This window comes from Dipodomys merriami, unplaced genomic scaffold (genome assembly GCF_024711535.1).
Source record: "Dipodomys merriami isolate MVZ:Mamm:240054 unplaced genomic scaffold, mDipMer1.0.p SCAF_2, whole genome shotgun sequence".
Taxonomy (NCBI): Eukaryota; Metazoa; Chordata; class Mammalia; order Rodentia; family Heteromyidae; genus Dipodomys; species Dipodomys merriami.
In genome coordinates this window covers 118597478-118614505 of record NW_027203381.1, presented here as the reverse complement: position 1 = coordinate 118614505, position 17028 = coordinate 118597478, and the positions used below count along the sequence as shown (strand labels likewise).

The window sequence follows — 17028 nt, the reverse complement described above, 5'->3', positions numbered from 1 at the left end:
CACTCAAAGAGGGGTGAGCCTCAGCAAAAATTTTCATATGCATTTTCACACATATGTGGAAGCTAGATCCGGAAGACACACATAAAAAATGCATGTGGACGTACACACACACGCGCGTGCGTACACACACACACATACACATGCATCTATATATGTAAATTGCTGTGCTGGATCTGGGGCCTGAACCCGGGGTCTCATACTCTCACTTGGCTTTTTTGCTCAAGGCTAATATTTTCCCACTGGAGGCACACCTCCACTGCCAGTTTTTTGCTGGTTAATTGGAAATAAGAGTCTCAGGGACTTTTCTGCCTGGACTGGCATAAAACCGTGATCCTCACATCTTAGCCTCCTGAGTAGCTAAGATGACAGGTACGAGGCACCGGCGCCCAGCTTGTGACATCCTTTAAATGGGAAGCTGGTGGCACATGTCAGCATCTAGCATGGCTGGAGGGGCTTCTCTGTTATTTGTTGGCTGCTCCCCACATACTTGAAAAGCAATTATTTTAATGCCTCAAAACCACAGCCTGAACTTTGAGCAATATGAAATCCGAGTACCTTGAAAACAACTTTTCACACAATTACAGGAAAAACAGACCACATCTGCCAATCATTACAACGACAACGCACAGCGCCCACAAAAATCTCACTCTTCTTCATCCCTCAGGTATCAGAACAGCTGATTAACCAAAATAAACAAATCAGATTCACAGGAGAGGTGCAACCAGGACAATCTGTTAACCTAAGACATGAAGAAATTAGTAATTGTCCAAAGATCACAAAACAAGAATCTGACAGAACTGAGCTCATGACCTCTACAGGAAAGTTCAGGATACAAGTGAAAGAATAATCAGCCACTTTGCTCGCTCATTTTAGTGGTCACATAACTGCTAGCCCTTCAGCTCCTGTTGAGGATGTAGAATGACAGTCAAAATTAGACATAAAAATTTTAGATGTGTTTGGGAAATAATTTCGTTACATGGTACTCATCTCCTGATACAGCTGGCAGTTAAGTTCATTTATCATCAAAATACCTATTAGTAGCCAGGCTCCAGTGTGGCTCACACCTGTAATCCTAGTTTTGCAGGAGGCTGAGATCTGAGGATTCCAGTTCAAGGGAAGCCAGCCCAGGAGAAAAGTCTGTGAGCCTCTTATCTCCAATTAACCACCGAAAAGCTGGAAGTGGAGCCATGACTCAAGGGGTAGAGTGCTTTAGCCTTGAGCACAAAAGCTCAAGGACAGTGCCTGGGCCCTGAGTTCCAAGCCCCAGGACCAGCAAAAAGAAAAGAAATCTGTCACTAAAGCTTCAGACTCCTTTCCCACTGAATGCCATTTCCAATAACCATGCAACCCTGGAAAGAGGAGGGACATTCCATTCCGCAGCCAATGGATGCAGCCGGCAGGGAGGTGCATGCATTGGAGGCACCCTCCCCCCCAAGCGGGTCTGAGGTCTGGGCTTCACCAGCACTGGGTTATGAGAGTATGCCCGCTGTCACCAGCATCCTCACAGAGCATGAGGGAAAGTGCCGGAACAAGGGTGCCCCTTCTTTAATGGGGGTGGCCATATCTGCTGTTGCCATGGGCGGGGGGTGAGTCATCCCAATGAAATTATGATGAGCCCAGGTGAGGAACACGTGAAGACTCCCAAGTCAGCGGCTGTGGGAACGCAGCCTTCGGGTGCTGCAGTGCGGTGGCACAGCAGACAGGAAGGACTAGAGGTGATGAGGGACTCGGGAGGCAGGCTGGCCACCTTACCTCCTGAGCCCAGAGGGAAGTAAAGATCCTGCGGTCTACTACAATCTCTGTCTTCCATCATCCCCACCCCGTCATTGGGCCTCAGCAAGCACAGGTGCTCACAATAAAGGGCAAAGAAAAGAGTCAAAAATCTACGGTGCTGTGGCTTAAAGTGGCAGAGCACTAGCATTGAGCTAAAGAGCTGAGGGGCAGCGCCCAGGCCCTGAGTCCAAGCCCCACGACCAGCAACAACACCAACCAACCTACAGGAGGCCAGCACCAAGACAGATGGGACCCCACCCACCCCAGGTCCAGGCAAAGAAGAACCTGATACGGGGCGACCAGGAGGGGACTGGACAGAAGAAATGTAGAACAGGAGAAGGTCAGCAGCAGAACCGCTGTGTCCTCTGGAGGATGTCCACTAGGTTCATCCAATCTAGAGTGGGGCCAGAGTGGGGGAGCGGAGTCTACCAGACTCAAAGAAAGACTCCATCCTCGTCAGCATCCCCCTCACTGGGAGAAAGGATGGCAGGGCCAATCAGCTTTTCAAACCATTGGAACTGGGATTGAGGATCTAGTCCGGGCAGAAATTCAAAGAGGAGCTCAGTGGAAGGGACAAGTGCAACCCTGGGACCAGGCGCATGTGCAGAAGCCCTTCCAGGCTCCTCAGTGCTGGCTTGAACCAGCAGCCATCCAGTTTCTGTGTTAAAGGGCTGGGTTAGGACAGCCAGGCCCTAGCGTGCCCCTCCACTTCCCGAACAAAGGATGAGAACCCTCACATTGCAAGAACACCTGCCATGGTGGGTGTGCGGAACCTCATGACATCTGATCTCAAAAGAGCTCCTTGTTTTTTAAAAGACCCCACCTAGAAATCACACACACACAAAGAAAGACCTCTGTGCCTAGAAAACACTTGTTAAGACAGAATGGCCCAAGGCAGGCTTTTGAGGTGTCGGCACAGAAAGCATTTGCTTGCAGCCAGAGGCTGAGGCCAACAGGCCTACACTGCTCCTCCCTCAACATCACACCGTAATTGTTTCTTAATCTGCCTTAGTGAAAAAAGATTACCCAGGATAGACTGACTGGAGAAGGGGGAAGATGAAAGGTGACCAAAAGCAGGCTGTGTGTGTGTGTGTGTGTGTGTGTGTGTGTGTGTGTGTGTGTGTGTGTGTGTGTGTGTGTGTGTCAAACTCAGGACCTCATGCATGCCAGCAAACACTCCACCACTGAGCAATATCCCCAACTCTAATTAAAATATGTCTTATAACTAATCCTTTCCCAAACTCGTACAACACTGGCACCAGGCACTGGGCACAACTCTACCCCTGCTTCCTCATTAAAATCTATTCCTGAAGGGGGTGAGGCTGCTTGAGAAGCATTGGACCCATGAACTAATATGTTGCACTGAAACCCCTTTGTACAACTACTTAAAGATAATTAAAGAGGAGAAAGGGGGGAAAATATCTATTCCTCCTTCCCTTGGGCCAGGCACGGGAATAGTAAATGAAAGAGATAACAATCCTAAAATTCACTGACATTTCCAAGAGCTTGCCACATAACGTGATTTTCTTTCATTTTTGTAACACTACTATAAAGGAAGAGAGAGAAATAACTTTATATTCTATAACTGCGGGTTCCCTTTTGTTATTTGGGCATTGGATTCCCCAAAATCAAAACCCTAAACAAAATAAACCAGAGAGAGAGAGAGAGAGAGTAAGGAAGGGAGGGAAGAAGGGAGAAAAAAGATGGAAAGAAGAAAGGAAGGAAGGAAGGAGGGAGGGAAGGAAAGAGGGAAGGAGGGAAGGAGGGAGGGAGGAAAGGAAGGAGGGAAGGAAAAGTTATTCAAATGCAAATGTTTTCTGTACACTTTACCATGCCTATTATACCAGTGGCCGCGCCTGCACACCCATGCACACGCACGCGCGCGCATGCAAACGGGCACAGACACTGCAGTGTATATGTGTATCTAGAGAGAGTTGCTTACTAAGTCTGCACCAGCCTCCCCGTTATTTCCTCCCCAACACGACCTGCACAATGGTTGCCCCTCACACACACGCGCGCGCGAGCGCACACACACACACACACACACACACTCACGCACAGTCCCGGTCCTCTGAGACCTGCGGCCCCTGCCATCACCCTGGCGGCCCCGCTCTCCGCTCTCCCTGGTGACAAGATGGCTTTCCCCTCCCGCCCGCTCGTCGTTGCGGGAGCGGGAGCGGCCCGGCCGGCCCCGGACGACGCCCCGGGGTCTCCACACGCGCGCGGGCCGCGCAGGTGCCGCAGCGCTGCGCCCCCCCGCCCCGCATCCCGGCCTCGGCCCCCATCCGAACCCCCCGCCCGCCGCCGCCCTGCCCCGGGACAGCTCCCTCGGCACCACCGCTGGTGCCGTCTGCGCATCTCACCTGCCGCGGGTCCCCTAGCTGGGGCGGAGGGCGCCGCGGGGCGCGCGGGGGTGGGGGCGCGCAGGGGGGGCGCGCGGGGGGGGGGGCGCGGGGCGCGCGGAGCCCCGGGCCCGCCCGGGGCCCTTCCCGTGCGCGGGGACGGCGCGGCCCGGGCTGGACCCCCGCCGACCTCACGGCCAGGCCAGCACCGCCCCCCGGAGGCGCTGTCCGCGCCCAGGATGGCTCGGCCCGGCCCGGCCCCGCGCACGGAGGCGGTGGGCGGAGCGCGCGATGCGCACGGGAAATCTGATCGGGGAGCGCGCGCGGGCGGGGACGCGGGTCACGGGGTCGGATCCCGCCGCGATCCCCGCTGCGGGCAGGACCCCCCACCTCCCCACCCCAGTCCCCTGGCCTGGAGCCGGCTGGAGACAGGCCCCGCCCGCGCTGTTCGCAGATGCTCCGCCTCCAGAGCCGGTGGGCAGAGCGCAGGGTCCAGCACCAGGCTGCTCAGATCCCCTAGGCCCCGAGCCTGCAGGTTTCAGACCCCCCACACACACACCCAGGGGACAAGGACCCCTCCCCCCAGAAGCCCTCACTCTCTTCTTCTTTTAAGATGCTGTTTGCCCACAAGAGGTTCGCTTGGGAGTCAAGGTCAGGTGGCTGCCTGAATCCTTCAGCCTCAGAACGAAGTTCAAGACCCTGCGGAGGCCGTGTGGCCAGCAAAGGTTAAAATCGTCGGTAAAGGATACCGAGGTAGGCCAGACAGATGGGCCCCTCCTTTCTCTGGCAGGAAAAGTCTTTGTATTTATGTACAAAAATGCACCTCGTTCTGTGACTCTGTGTGTGTGTGTGTGTGTGTGTGTGTGTGTGTGTGTGTGTGTGTGTGAACTTGGCCCGTGCTGTCCTTGAGTTTTTGCCTTTTTTGTTTTGTTTTGTTTTTGCCAAAGACAGCGACTCCAGCACTTGATCCACAGCTCCACTGTCAGCTTTTTTGCTGATTAATTGGAGACAGGCATCTCACGACTTTTCTGCCTGGGCTGGCTTTGAACCTTGATCCTCAGATCTCAAGTCTCCTGAGTAGCTAGGACCACAGTCATGCACCAGGTCTGCTTCTCGTTTCTTAAGGACTGAGACCTTAGTGTCTACCCCAGTGCTGGCCACTCAGGAGGCCTGGGAGGCGAGCTCCGCCCTGGGATCCGGGCCATGTCCTGGTCTCAGACCCCAGGGCTCAGTCCGCAGCCCTTCTCCCATCCAGGAATCTGACTTGTCTCACCTTCACCTTCAAGGCTGGGGAGCAATGTCGGCAGAACACATGGGGGGATGGCCACACACATGGTGAGGGAGCTGAGAGTCCCATGCCAGAAAGATGTGGGGTGCTTTCAGGAAGGGGAGGCAGCGGCGGTGGGCTGGTGTCTGGGAGGGTGGAATAACGGTGTGCACATCACCAGCCCCGTTATTAAACTCCCACACCGCACGGAGCCTGGCTGGGAGGGGAAGCTTCGGTCTCCTGGGGTAATGTGGGTCTGGCACATTCCCGAGGCTCTCAGCCAGGCAGGATCCAGCCTGAGGGGTGCCAAGGGCAGGCCTGCCCACCAGGAGGAGGGTCAGGCTGCGGTCTCCACAGCCCCACACATACCCCTCCAGGCCACAGGCACCCTGGCCCACCTGACTCAGGCCTCTGAGTGGCACAGTCACCTTGGCTCTGAGCTACCCAATCCCACAAGGCTGGGAGCCTGTGACAGGTGGCAGAGGTCCCAGTGAAGAGAGGGAGGGGGGAGGGGGAGAGAGGTGGGACACAGCGTCTACTCTGAAGGGCGGGTAGAGGGGCATGGGGGGGGGGGGAATGGCCCAGCTTGAGACACTGGTGCTGAGCTGCGAACAGAGCTGTGGAATGAGCAGGAGATGAACAGCCAGGTGGCTGCCTGGCGAGAACTCGGTGGTACTGCGTGGGAAATGGGCCCTTAGGAGAGCACAGGCCCACAGGTCCGCGTGTCGGAGTAGCCGAGCCCCATCTCAGCATCTGACTGGGCCCGGTGGGAAGGCAGGGGTGCGGCCCGTGGTAGCGGGCTTGCCTGGCACACTCCATGCCTTGGGTTTCATCCCCAGCGCTGAAAACAAAACTTCTGTGCGAAGCCCTGGCCTGGTCTGAGAGCCAGGCACGTGGCACCTCTGTCCCTTGTGTGCCCCCAGCCACCACAACGCACCCCAGAGCCTGCCCATGAAAACAGCCTTCCCAAAGGTCACAAAGACCCCGTCCCCTCAACGCCGTCCCAGCTCCCATGGCATGCCAAAGGCAGGCCGGGACGCTCTGTGTTGTGGCTCATTCCTGTGGGGCCGTCACGTGCATTGTGTGATGTTTAACGGTGTCCCTGGTCTCTACCCAGTCTGCACAGGAACACACACACACATGCACACACACACACTTAGACACGTGTGCATGCCCATATGCACACGCATGCACACACATATACTTGCTGTGTCTGTAGATTTGTCAAACGTCCTTCGGAAAACAAAATCACCCCAGCTGAGCACGACTGTCCCGTCAAAGGAATAGGCCCAGCACCCCCAAACGTGCACAGAGACATCCACAGACGATGGCCCACGGAGAGGGCCCCTCAGCGAGGCGGGAAAGCTGGAAGACAGGACAGGGTCCTGCCGTCCTTGTCGCTCAGCCCTGTGCTGCCTGTCTCGCCCCCCACCCCCACCCCAGGTCTCTGCTCAGACAGCCTGGCATCCAGTCTGGGGCTCACAGCGCTCTGCATCGTCACCCTCTGTCCCGCCACCGTGGTTCTGGATGTGTCCTTGTTGGAAGCACAGTCCCCAGTGTGGTGACAGTCACCAGTGACAGGACTTTTAGGAAGTATGGCTTAGAAAAAGGTCATTGGGTCACTGGGGCTCTGCCTTTGGAGGATGGACGGTTTCTGTGGTACCCCAGTTAGATACTCGACAAAGGAGCAAAGGGTGGCCCTCCCAGCCCTCCATGAGACCCCTCACCAAGTGCTCCTGGGTCCCACCACACATGACCTACAGGAGAGGGGGAGGGGAGAGAGCAGCCTCACTTGAGACAAGAGACAAGGTCGATGGTCGATGGTCCTGCCTTAATCAGTCTCTCAGCCTCCGTATCTGGGAGCTAAATCAACCTCTTGTTCTTCCAAAGAGCCCCACCTCGGATGTTTTGTTACGGAGACACACATCAGACTCATACACTCTTTACCCTGTTTGTTCATCCCTGCTGTCTGATGTTGTCTGGTGTAACACTGCACTGGTCCTCTACCTCTCTGTGCCCTGTCTCCTCTGCCAGGCGAGACTTTAGGGCACATACCCATATCCCAGGGAGGCCCCAGCCTGGCACACAGCAGGTACACAATACCCACTTGATAACCAGGACCGTCCGCAGATGGCATCAGTCACGCAGCGGCTGGAGGGGGGCAGAGGAGCGGGCAGGGGCTCTTGGCACAGTGTGAGAGTGGGAGCAGCCCCTTCTCCCCCCGCTGACCCCCGACCCCAGCTGGCAGTCACGGGATGGGGGGAGGGGCTTGACTTCCTCTCATCTCAGGAAGGCCGAAGGCAGTGAGAAATCCCCGGGCTCTGATTCCGGGGTCTGCGTGCAGCCAGCCGTGGCTGAGAAAGCCCCTGGTCTGCTGCACACGTGCAGAGCCGCATGGCCCGGGAGCTCGGAGCGCGTGTGAGGCCTTGAAGGCGCTTTTCCCAGGACAGCCACTCTGCTAATTGTGCTGGTCGCCGGTGAGGCCCGCAGCGCTCCTCTGAAACGTTAAACAAAGCTCGCTGGCTGCCAGCAGGCAGGGCTTGGGCCTGGGAGGAGGCCGGGGCCCATAACGGCATGGCCAGCGGCTCCTGCAAGGGGCCGGCCCCACACTGCCTCCCAGCCCAGGTGACCCACGTGCAAGGCCACAGCTCACATTGTGGACAGGTTGGGCGACAGTGACTGCTCAGTCCAGGGGGACAAAGGAACACCCTCAGAACACCACCGGAAAGGGGAACGAGAGGGTCAGGTTAACAGAGGGATACTGTGTTTGGGCGGCCCGTCCTCCTGGAATAAATAGAGCCCTCCATCGCTGAAGCACAGAGAACATAAACGTGCCAGCCCCTACACTCACCTAAGGAGATTTCCCCATCATTTTTCCTATACGTTGTTTTATTCAGAGGTGGTTTCAAAATAATGCAATTTGTACCGCATAAGAAACCCAAGAACACTTCGAAAATGACCAGTGATGGCCAACTATGGTAGCATGCTCTTACAATCCCAGCTACCCAGAAGGCAGAGATCAGGAGGACTGTGGTACAAGGCCCAGACAAAGAAAGTGAGACTCCATCTCAACTAACAAGCCGGGCAACGCTGTGTGTATCTAATTCAAGCTACTACACAGGAAGGGAAGGTCGGAGGGTTACCATCCAAGTCAGCCAGGGGGAAAAGGGAACTACAGAATTTTTGGATGCTCAGAAGCTGAATTCATTCTCAAAAAGATGTCCACAGTGGTGGGGTCTTCAGTACTCAAAGCCCACAGACAGCTGGGAAATAAAAGATGAACTCTGGAGACGGGGACACCAGAAGAAGAACAGGATTTGTTGTTTTTTGAAGCGAGGGGCTAACGGCAGATGCTGTGGCTCACACTTGTAATCCCCACTACTCAGGAGGCTGAGATCTGAGGCTCAAAGTTCAAAGCCAGTCTGGGGCCACAAAGCCCATGAGACTCTTATGTCCAATCAACCAGCAGAAAGCTGGACATGGAGCTGTGATTCACATGCTTGAGTGCCAGCCTTGACTGAAAAAGCTAAGAGAGAAGCTGGCACTGGTGGCTCACGCCTGTCATCCTAGCTACTCAGAAGGCTGAGATCTGAGGATCACAGATCAAGGCCAGCCTGGGCAGGAAAATCCATGAGACTCTTATCTCCAATTAACCACCACAAAACCACAAGTGGCACTGTGGCTCAAGTGGTAGAGCGCTAGCCTTGAGCTGAAGAGCTGAGGGACAGAGCCCAGGCCCAGAGTTCAAAAAAAAAACAAAACTAAGACCTGAGTTCGAGCCCCAGCACCAAATGGAGGGGGGGGGGAGTGAGCAACTTGTTTTCAAATACAGCGTGGGATCATGGGATCTTAGAACATCATGATGCCAGGTCAGAGGGCATCCTTCGGTACCCAGGGCCTCCTATCCCCCACCAGGCCTCAGAGGCCAGTCCTCAGCCCTGGGCTCTGCAGGTGACTGCTGCTTTGATACCCTGCCGTAGGGGGGGGGGTCCCCTTCCAGCTCTCTCTCTCGCTCTCTCTCTTTCTCTCTCTCTCTCTCTCTCTCTCTCTCTCACACACACACACACACACACACACACACACACACACACACACACAAAGCACAAAGCACACAGAGGAAGCTGCAGGAGGCCGGGGCCTCCCGTGCTCCCCGCCACTTCCTTCCTCTGCAGTTAGAACATGCAGGCATGCAGGGCAGGTGGGTAAAAGCAGGGTCTGTGAGCGATGTGCTACCACACACAGCCCCCGCAAAGACAAGGAGCGACTGAAGGCTCAGGGAGGTTTTGGAGACCCCTGTCCTCAGTACCAGAACCTGCAGATCGAAAGCGTTTGTCCCACTGTGCCTCTGTCAGGATGCCTGCGCACACCCCAGGGCCAGGCCCCGACTTGCTGGGGTCCCCTAGGTGTCCAGGGTCCGCCGTGGTGACACCTTGGATATACAGGTGCTGGTCTTAGTGAACAGCCAGGAAGTGAGATTCCCCCTCCCCACCCCCCCCACCCCCGTACCAAGCACCCAGCTGCATATCTCCAATTGCCACTAGTAGGGAAGTGCTACCTGCTGCTCTGCCTGATGAATCTAAGAATAACGCATGAGGGGTATGCTTGCCGGAACTGGTTTGGTTCAGTGAAGCCCGAGTAGACAAATGAATCAGAGACGATGCGGAAAAACCCATCTGACCATCTTTTAGAAGCAAAATGACTACTGTTCCTGTACGGCTAGAATTCTGTTCTGCCACTCAGATACTCTACACGTGTGATTGTCACTCCCAGGATGACTGCAGGGAGTGCTTCTGTACCCCACTGCCCAGGTGAGAACGTGGAACCCCAGAGAACTCAGAGCTATTTGTTTCTGTATATAATAATGATAATAAACTTAGCTTTTGCTTCTTTGAAAATTAACACTAAATAACATTGTTAAAGCTAGAAGGAAATTAGCCATTAGCCTACTAGGCAAAAATAAGTGTATATGTATGTGTGTGTGTGGTTTTGTGCACTGATATTTGTGTGTGTGTGTGTGTATGTATGTGTGTGTGTGCTTGTACTCAGGACCTGGGCATTGTCCCTTAGATTTATCACTAAAGATTGGTATTCCACTACTAAGCCACAGCTCTACTTCTGGTTTTTTTCTTCTTTTGCTAGTTAACTGGAGATAAGAATCTCATGAAACCAGGCAGTGGTGGCTCACACGTGTAATCTTAGCTACTCAAGAGGCTGAGATCTGAGGATCAGGGTTCAAAGGCAGCCAGTTCAAGTCCCATAACCAGAAAAAAAGAAGAGGAGGAGGAGGAGGAGGAGGAGGAGGAGGAGGAGGAGGGGGAGGAGGAGGAGGAGGAGGAGGAGGAGGAGGAGGAGGAGGAGGAGGAGGGGGAGGAGGAGGAGGAGGAGGAGGAGGAGAAAAGAATCTCATGGACTTTCTACATAGGCTCAGATTCTCAGATCTGAGTCTTCTGAGAGTAGCTAGGATTACAGGTATGAGCTGCCACACAGGCCAATGGTTGTAAACAATGTCTAGACAGTCAGGGGTAAGGTGAAGCCACATTGTGTGTGTTATGTGTTCTCAGGCTTGCTGAGGTGTAGGTGAAATCAGACTTGTTCCCCTCATCCTGGAGCAACTGGGAGCTGGTAGTGTTCAGCCCAGATTTACTTCAAAGATGGAAACCCTACAGCCCCAATTAGTGGCTGTGCTGGAAGCTGGATGAAATCCCTTTTCAAGAGAAGCTAAGGAGCTCATTACCCTACTTTATCAAAGGCAAAACATCGAGAAACAGGCTGAGAGAAATGAGAAAATGTAATTAGAGAGCAGATGAAAGCAGAAGAGGAAGAGCCACGAAAAGAACAGGCCCTGCCTCTCGAGTTGGGAGAGCCCGGTACTGTGTTTCCCGAAGCCCCATCTGTCCCTTCGTTCACAGGTACTCAGTAGGACCGTGAGAGGATTGCCTGCTTTGTCTGGCTGTGGCAGCAAGTCACTGTGTGATAAACACATTTACACCCAGTCCCTGGTGGCTCACGCCGTAATCCTAGCAATTCAGGCTGGGATCCTAGCAATTCAGGCTGAGATCCCAGCGTCGGGACTCTTAGCCAGCCCCAGGAAAGTCTATGAGACTCTGATCTCCAATTCACCACAAAAAGACAAAAAGTGGAGCTGTAGTTTAAGTGGTAGAACACTAGCTTTGAGCACAAAAGCTCAGGGACAGCACCTAGACCCTGAGTTCAAGCGCACACAAAAACTGTATTTAGAAAACACACACTCAAAACAGCAAACAAGGTATCACACGCTGCAGGCTGGGGGCGCATCCGCACGGGGTGGGGGTGGGGGCGTCTGTGAGGCCTGGAGGGAAAGGCAGCAGAACTTGCTGTAAGCTGTCCTGGGGGACGGGGGATCGGGAGAATCACCTGGCCACTTAACTTCAGGCCCTGGCCACTGTGAGAGGACTTTGGGAAGTGGGTTGGGCCTCCAAACTCTCATTTCTTGCTTACACGCTACGGCACACATAGTCAATATTTAAACAGCACGTCACTGGGAGCCTCATACACAGCAATCCCCTCCTGAAAAACCACCAGGAGACCACATTAGGCAGCTCTCTGGGGAATTCTGAAGCCAGCTGGACCAGTGGACTAAAATCAATACCTCCAGAAACCTTCAGAAACCAGATAACCAGGAGAGCAGAGCTCTGCAGAGGACGCAGGAATCTCTTGTGGCAGGGAAGTGACCAGCCCTTTCCCCGTGCAAGCTTTTAGTCTTAGAAAAGTAACCATTGAAAGGACACTTGTTCATCTTATTTGATAGTGTAAAATAATGATTTGTTTGCTGGACACCAGTGATGCACATCTGTCATCCTAGCTACTCAGGAAGCTGAGATCTGAGGATCACAGTTCAAAGCCTATCCAGGCAGGAAAGTCTGTGAAACTCATCTCTAATGAACCATCAAAAAACCAGAAGTGGAGCTGTGGCTCAAGTGGTAGAACAGTAGCCTTGAGGGGGGAAAAAAAAAAAAAAAAAAAAAAGCTCAGGGACAGTGCCCAGGCCCTAAGATCAAACCCAGAATTGGCACAAAAAGAAAAGAAAAAAAAAAAAGGATTTGTTTAATGCCTCGATGTTCAGCTCTCACAATCTCCTGACTTTTTTGTGATAATAACTGCTCTGAGATGTCCCGTTCTCCCCTGGTGGTCAATGATTTATTCTGTTCAGTTCTTCCCTGAACGGCTCCAACAGGACCAGTGAGGCAGAGAACCACCGACCCTTGTGCCCGGCCTGTCGTGAGCTGCAGGAATCATATCCTCCACATCCAACTACGGGTCCAAACTGCTCAGGGCTGTGTGGGAGGGTCGTAATGCTACCTGGGTTGCGTTTCACCTCTTTTATCCTCCATACTCCCTCAGCAGCCCCAACCGCAGGACACGCCTACAGGAGTTGGCTCTTCCCTTGATAATAAAGATATCAATTCTGAGAGATTAGGAATACCTAATGGGTAGAGATGGACAGGCAGAAAGGGGAAAATAATAACACCAAGAAGGCAGGGACAGACACAGCACACATCTGAGTAAATCTGCCGAAGTCTAGGGGCTGCCCAGCAAGGACTTCCCCAGCTCCAGAGCTCGGCCACAGCCTTGTTTCCACCACGGCCTTGTTTCCGTTCCATCTCAGCGTCCTGCCTCTCCTCAAATCACTGCCTTAGCTCTGAGGACACCCTGGTGACTCGGTGCCTGATTTGCCCATTCTTAGAATTCTCAGAATGCTTAGAATTCTCCACAATGATGGATAGATCCTTAGCACAGTCCTGAAACTCCATCCATCAAAGTGCCTAAGGCTATGGGGCCCAGGACCCCCTCCCTGGCCCAGCGGCCCATCCTAAGCTTCTGGTGAGTGCAGACTTCTACCTTCGCGCCCATAAATCTTTCTCTGTTAAAACATCCCTGTGTGTCTGTCCCTAAATTCTCTCTTCAGCGAGACCAAGAACCTGTTAATCACCTTCGGCATGTAAACACCTCGCTTCTCACAGGCTTACCTCCACACACAGCCCCATTCCCTGTCAGGGCTCCCACAGAAGTTGGGGTGCAGTCCTTAGCAGCAGTTATCTGCTTGGCGGCTCCAGCAGTACAAGACCAAAGGCATCTGCGACTTTCATACCTTTAGAGTCTGACCATCAAACGTTATCAAAGCTACACCATTTCAGGAGGAGGGCTGGACCTGTGGGCAGAGACTGGAGCTTTCCTGGGCTCCGGCAGAGGCTGGGCCTCCAGCCCCAGGCCCCCTGGTCTCCTTGAGCTGAGTATCCCAGAGCTCCCCCCGCAGCTTATTTCCTGAAACTCGAGGACTGTGTTGTGACCCTGGCCCGTGGATTTCACTGACGTTCTGTGTTCACTCTTGTGTCTCATCCACTGATTTGTTTGGGGTTTGGCTGTGATTCGTGGGTCTGTCTTTTGGCTGTGCAGGGAGCATCTCTTCCAAGGGGTGCGCTCTTGCCTTCCACAGACGCCCTCCTCAGCAAGCCTCCATCAGTCTTCAGACAAGGAAATTAATCAGTCAAATTACAAAGCCTCTCGTGTTAATTGCTTCGTAGAGACTTGCAAGCACTTTCATAAATCTAAACTCACATAAAAGAATCCCCAAGGGGAAAAAATTAATAGCTAATGACCCCACGTATTGGATCTTCTAAGCAAAAGCTGCATTTCTAGGAGCAAAAGGAAAGAATTAGTTAGAACTGATTTCCTGGTTACGGCAGTTGAGAACTTTTTCAAACAATATGTTTCATCAAAGTGAATCCAGATTTTGGACTATTTTCTTGACTATTAAAATGGTGTAAAAATAGCTAACATACCATTTTAACTTCTAGAAAATCCTTTATCAAAATTTCAATTAACCTGAACTTCTTAGATTTCCTATCCTGTTTTTCCGGTCTGAAGCTAACATTGCTTTCATATATATTTATTATTATTATTATCGTTATTGTTATTATTTAAGCAGCTGCATTAGAGTTTCAATTGATGAGTACAGTGAATCCCGATCAGTGTCAGCCCCTACCCTACCCTCCAGCTAGCTGGTTCCATTCTCACATGTGAACATCAAATACTATGGCTGCATGTACTCTCTCCATTTATCTGTCCTCCTCCTCTTGACCTTCCCCTCTCCCAAAAATAGGTGCTCTAGCATCCTGGTATTCTTGTTTTTAACTGTAAGATAGCTGTCCAAAGGAGTCATACCCTGAGTTCATCTGTATTATATATACATATATAAATAATTTAATTTATAGATATGGCTCTGCATACACTTTCATACCTATTTATAATTGAAGTCTAACTTGCACATACGAGAAAAAAAAGTGTCTTTTTCTTCCTGAGCTTACTTCACTTGGATTAATTCACTTAATCAATTTTTTCCAGGTCTACCCATTTCCCCGCAAATGACATTATCTTATTCTTCCTGATGGATAAATAAAAGAAATATATGCATATACATATATACACACATATGTGTATGTGCACACATGTGTGTATAATCTTGTGGATAATTGCCCAAGAGCAGTACTGCCGGATCATAGTTCTGTGTTTAGTTTATTGAGGAATCTCCAAACTGCCTTCCATAGTGGTCTTTATTTTAAGATTATAAAAATATGTTCAGGGCTCACACAGTAGTAGGCCTGCCTTCGTGAGCACAAACCTCTGAGTTCAAACCCCAGTGGACCAAATATTAAAAAGAAAGCTTGCTCAGCTAATCTGGGTTTTTTGATAAGCAACATTGCAATAAGACACACCAAGTCTTGAGCTGCATATGCACTGGTGGTCCCGTGGGACTATCACAGACCTGTCAGACCCCCCTGAAGTAGTCACTGTAACTTTTTGTCCTGGGGAGATGTCTAGACACACAAATGCTTATTTCCCATTACCGCATAAGCGCCTGCCTGTGGTATCAGCACAGCAACACGCTGTAGAACCCTCAGCTCCTCCAGGAAGCCACAGTGTCCAGGAGTCTGTGCTGTCTGGGTTCACACGATGATCCACACAATGGTGGACTCCTGCAACTCACTTCCCATAATGTTCCTCACCATCAAGGGATGGGTCCTTGTACTTTCATACGTTCTGGTTTTCTGCTGAGAGTGTCTCACTCTTCACCTGTGTCAGGAATATTTGCTGTTCATGGAATGTGCTCAGAATCACTTACTTAAAAGTCTTTATCCAAATGTGAATCACCTTGGGGTTTGAATTCGCTCATTAATCTTCCCTTGAGATGGAGCACATTTTCCTGGTTCTTTGCATGTTGAGTGAGTACGACTCTCATCCTGCATAGCTTGAAAGCTAAGGTCATGTGAAAATCTATCACTATTATCATTATTAACAGGTCATCGACCGAGACTTAATCAAGCCAAAAATTTGGTCTGGTCTTATGTGGCAGCGGCTTCCATGTCTGCATTACCTCTAGTTTCTTCTACCTTCCCTTTCCCTATTCTTCCATCAGGAACAAATTTCTACCCACGTTTCAGATGCCATGCACCTGGGACACAATTCAGGAGGAAAAGAACTCTGGAACACAAGGATCCTTAACCAGCTCCTCCAGCCTGCCTGAAACTTGGGGTTTACTCAGTGCAGCTGCCAGTGTGGACCCCAGTGTGTTCCATCTAGAGCCACAAGTCGTGTCAGAGGGCAGAAGGAGAGGGCTATCCCCGCCCCCACCCTCAGACCTGCAGAGACCCCTTTCCAAGCACTCTGATCGGGAAGAGGGCTTTCCTTCAGCCCTGTGTCACCCATTCACAGGACAAGGGCCACCAAAAGGTCAGAGGTACATGCGGAAGAAAGAGAAACAGAGAGAGCAATTGCTCAGTCACTCCAAACTTTGACATGTCTCCTGAATGTGCCTATTGTTTTGACTTTTGAGATTGGTCCCATAGTTAATTGCCTTCTGTGTGATATTTTTTTTTTGCTAGTGTATAGCTGTAGTCTGTGACAGAAGTCAGTTGTACTGGCATTAATCCGTATTAGCCAGCTCCACAATGTCTTGGGTCATTTTAGTTGAGACCATATGGATTCCTCCACAGGAACACAACTGCATTATGTTCATTCTAAATGCTGTATTTGCCATCTCACTAATGAAAGTGCTAAAATAACTGCATTCTTTGTTCGTAGACAACTTGATCTAAAAAAATCATTTTAATATTACTTTTACCAAACTCAGATCCCCGAATTCAGAATCATGAGACTGTTAAAAATGATTTTTACAGCTCTAGAGAAGCTAGGAATAGAAGGCACATACTTCAAAATAATAAAAGCTATATAGGACAGACAGACCGGCAACATCATGCTAAACAGTGAAAAACTAAAACCATTTTCTCCAAAATCAGTAACAAGGCAAGGATTCCACTCTCTCTACACCTTTTCAGTATAATTCTGGAACTTCCAGAGCAATAAGGCAGGAAAACAACATAAAAGGGATTCACATAGGAAAAGAAGAAGTCAAACTATCCCTGTTTGCAGATGACATGATCTTATACTAAAGGACCTGAAAGACTCCATCCCCAAGATCCTAGAACTGATCAATAACTTTGGTGTTGGGGAAACTGGGCATCCATATGCTGAAAACTGAAAATGATTCCCTGTTTGTCACCATTCACTAATATCAACTCAAAGTGGATCAAAGACCACAATGTCAGACCT

General features: G+C 51.4%; 1 protein-coding gene across 4 annotated transcripts in view; it reads right to left on the bottom strand.

Moving 5' to 3' along the window:
• Positions 1–17028, bottom strand: part of B3galt5 (beta-1,3-galactosyltransferase 5) — a 58963-nt gene that overhangs the window by 26045 nt on the left and 15890 nt on the right. For 2 of the 4 annotated variants that reach the window (XM_070030714.1, XM_070030717.1), the window contains exon 2: positions 13389–14054. The exons of 1 other annotated variant lie outside the window; for it this stretch is intronic. The gene's annotated coding sequence lies outside the window, so the exon portion shown is untranslated. Of the gene's footprint in view, positions 1–4136; positions 4206–13388; positions 14055–17028 lie in introns of those variants that run through there. One more of the 4 variants, XM_070030716.1, reaches the window with a different exon arrangement.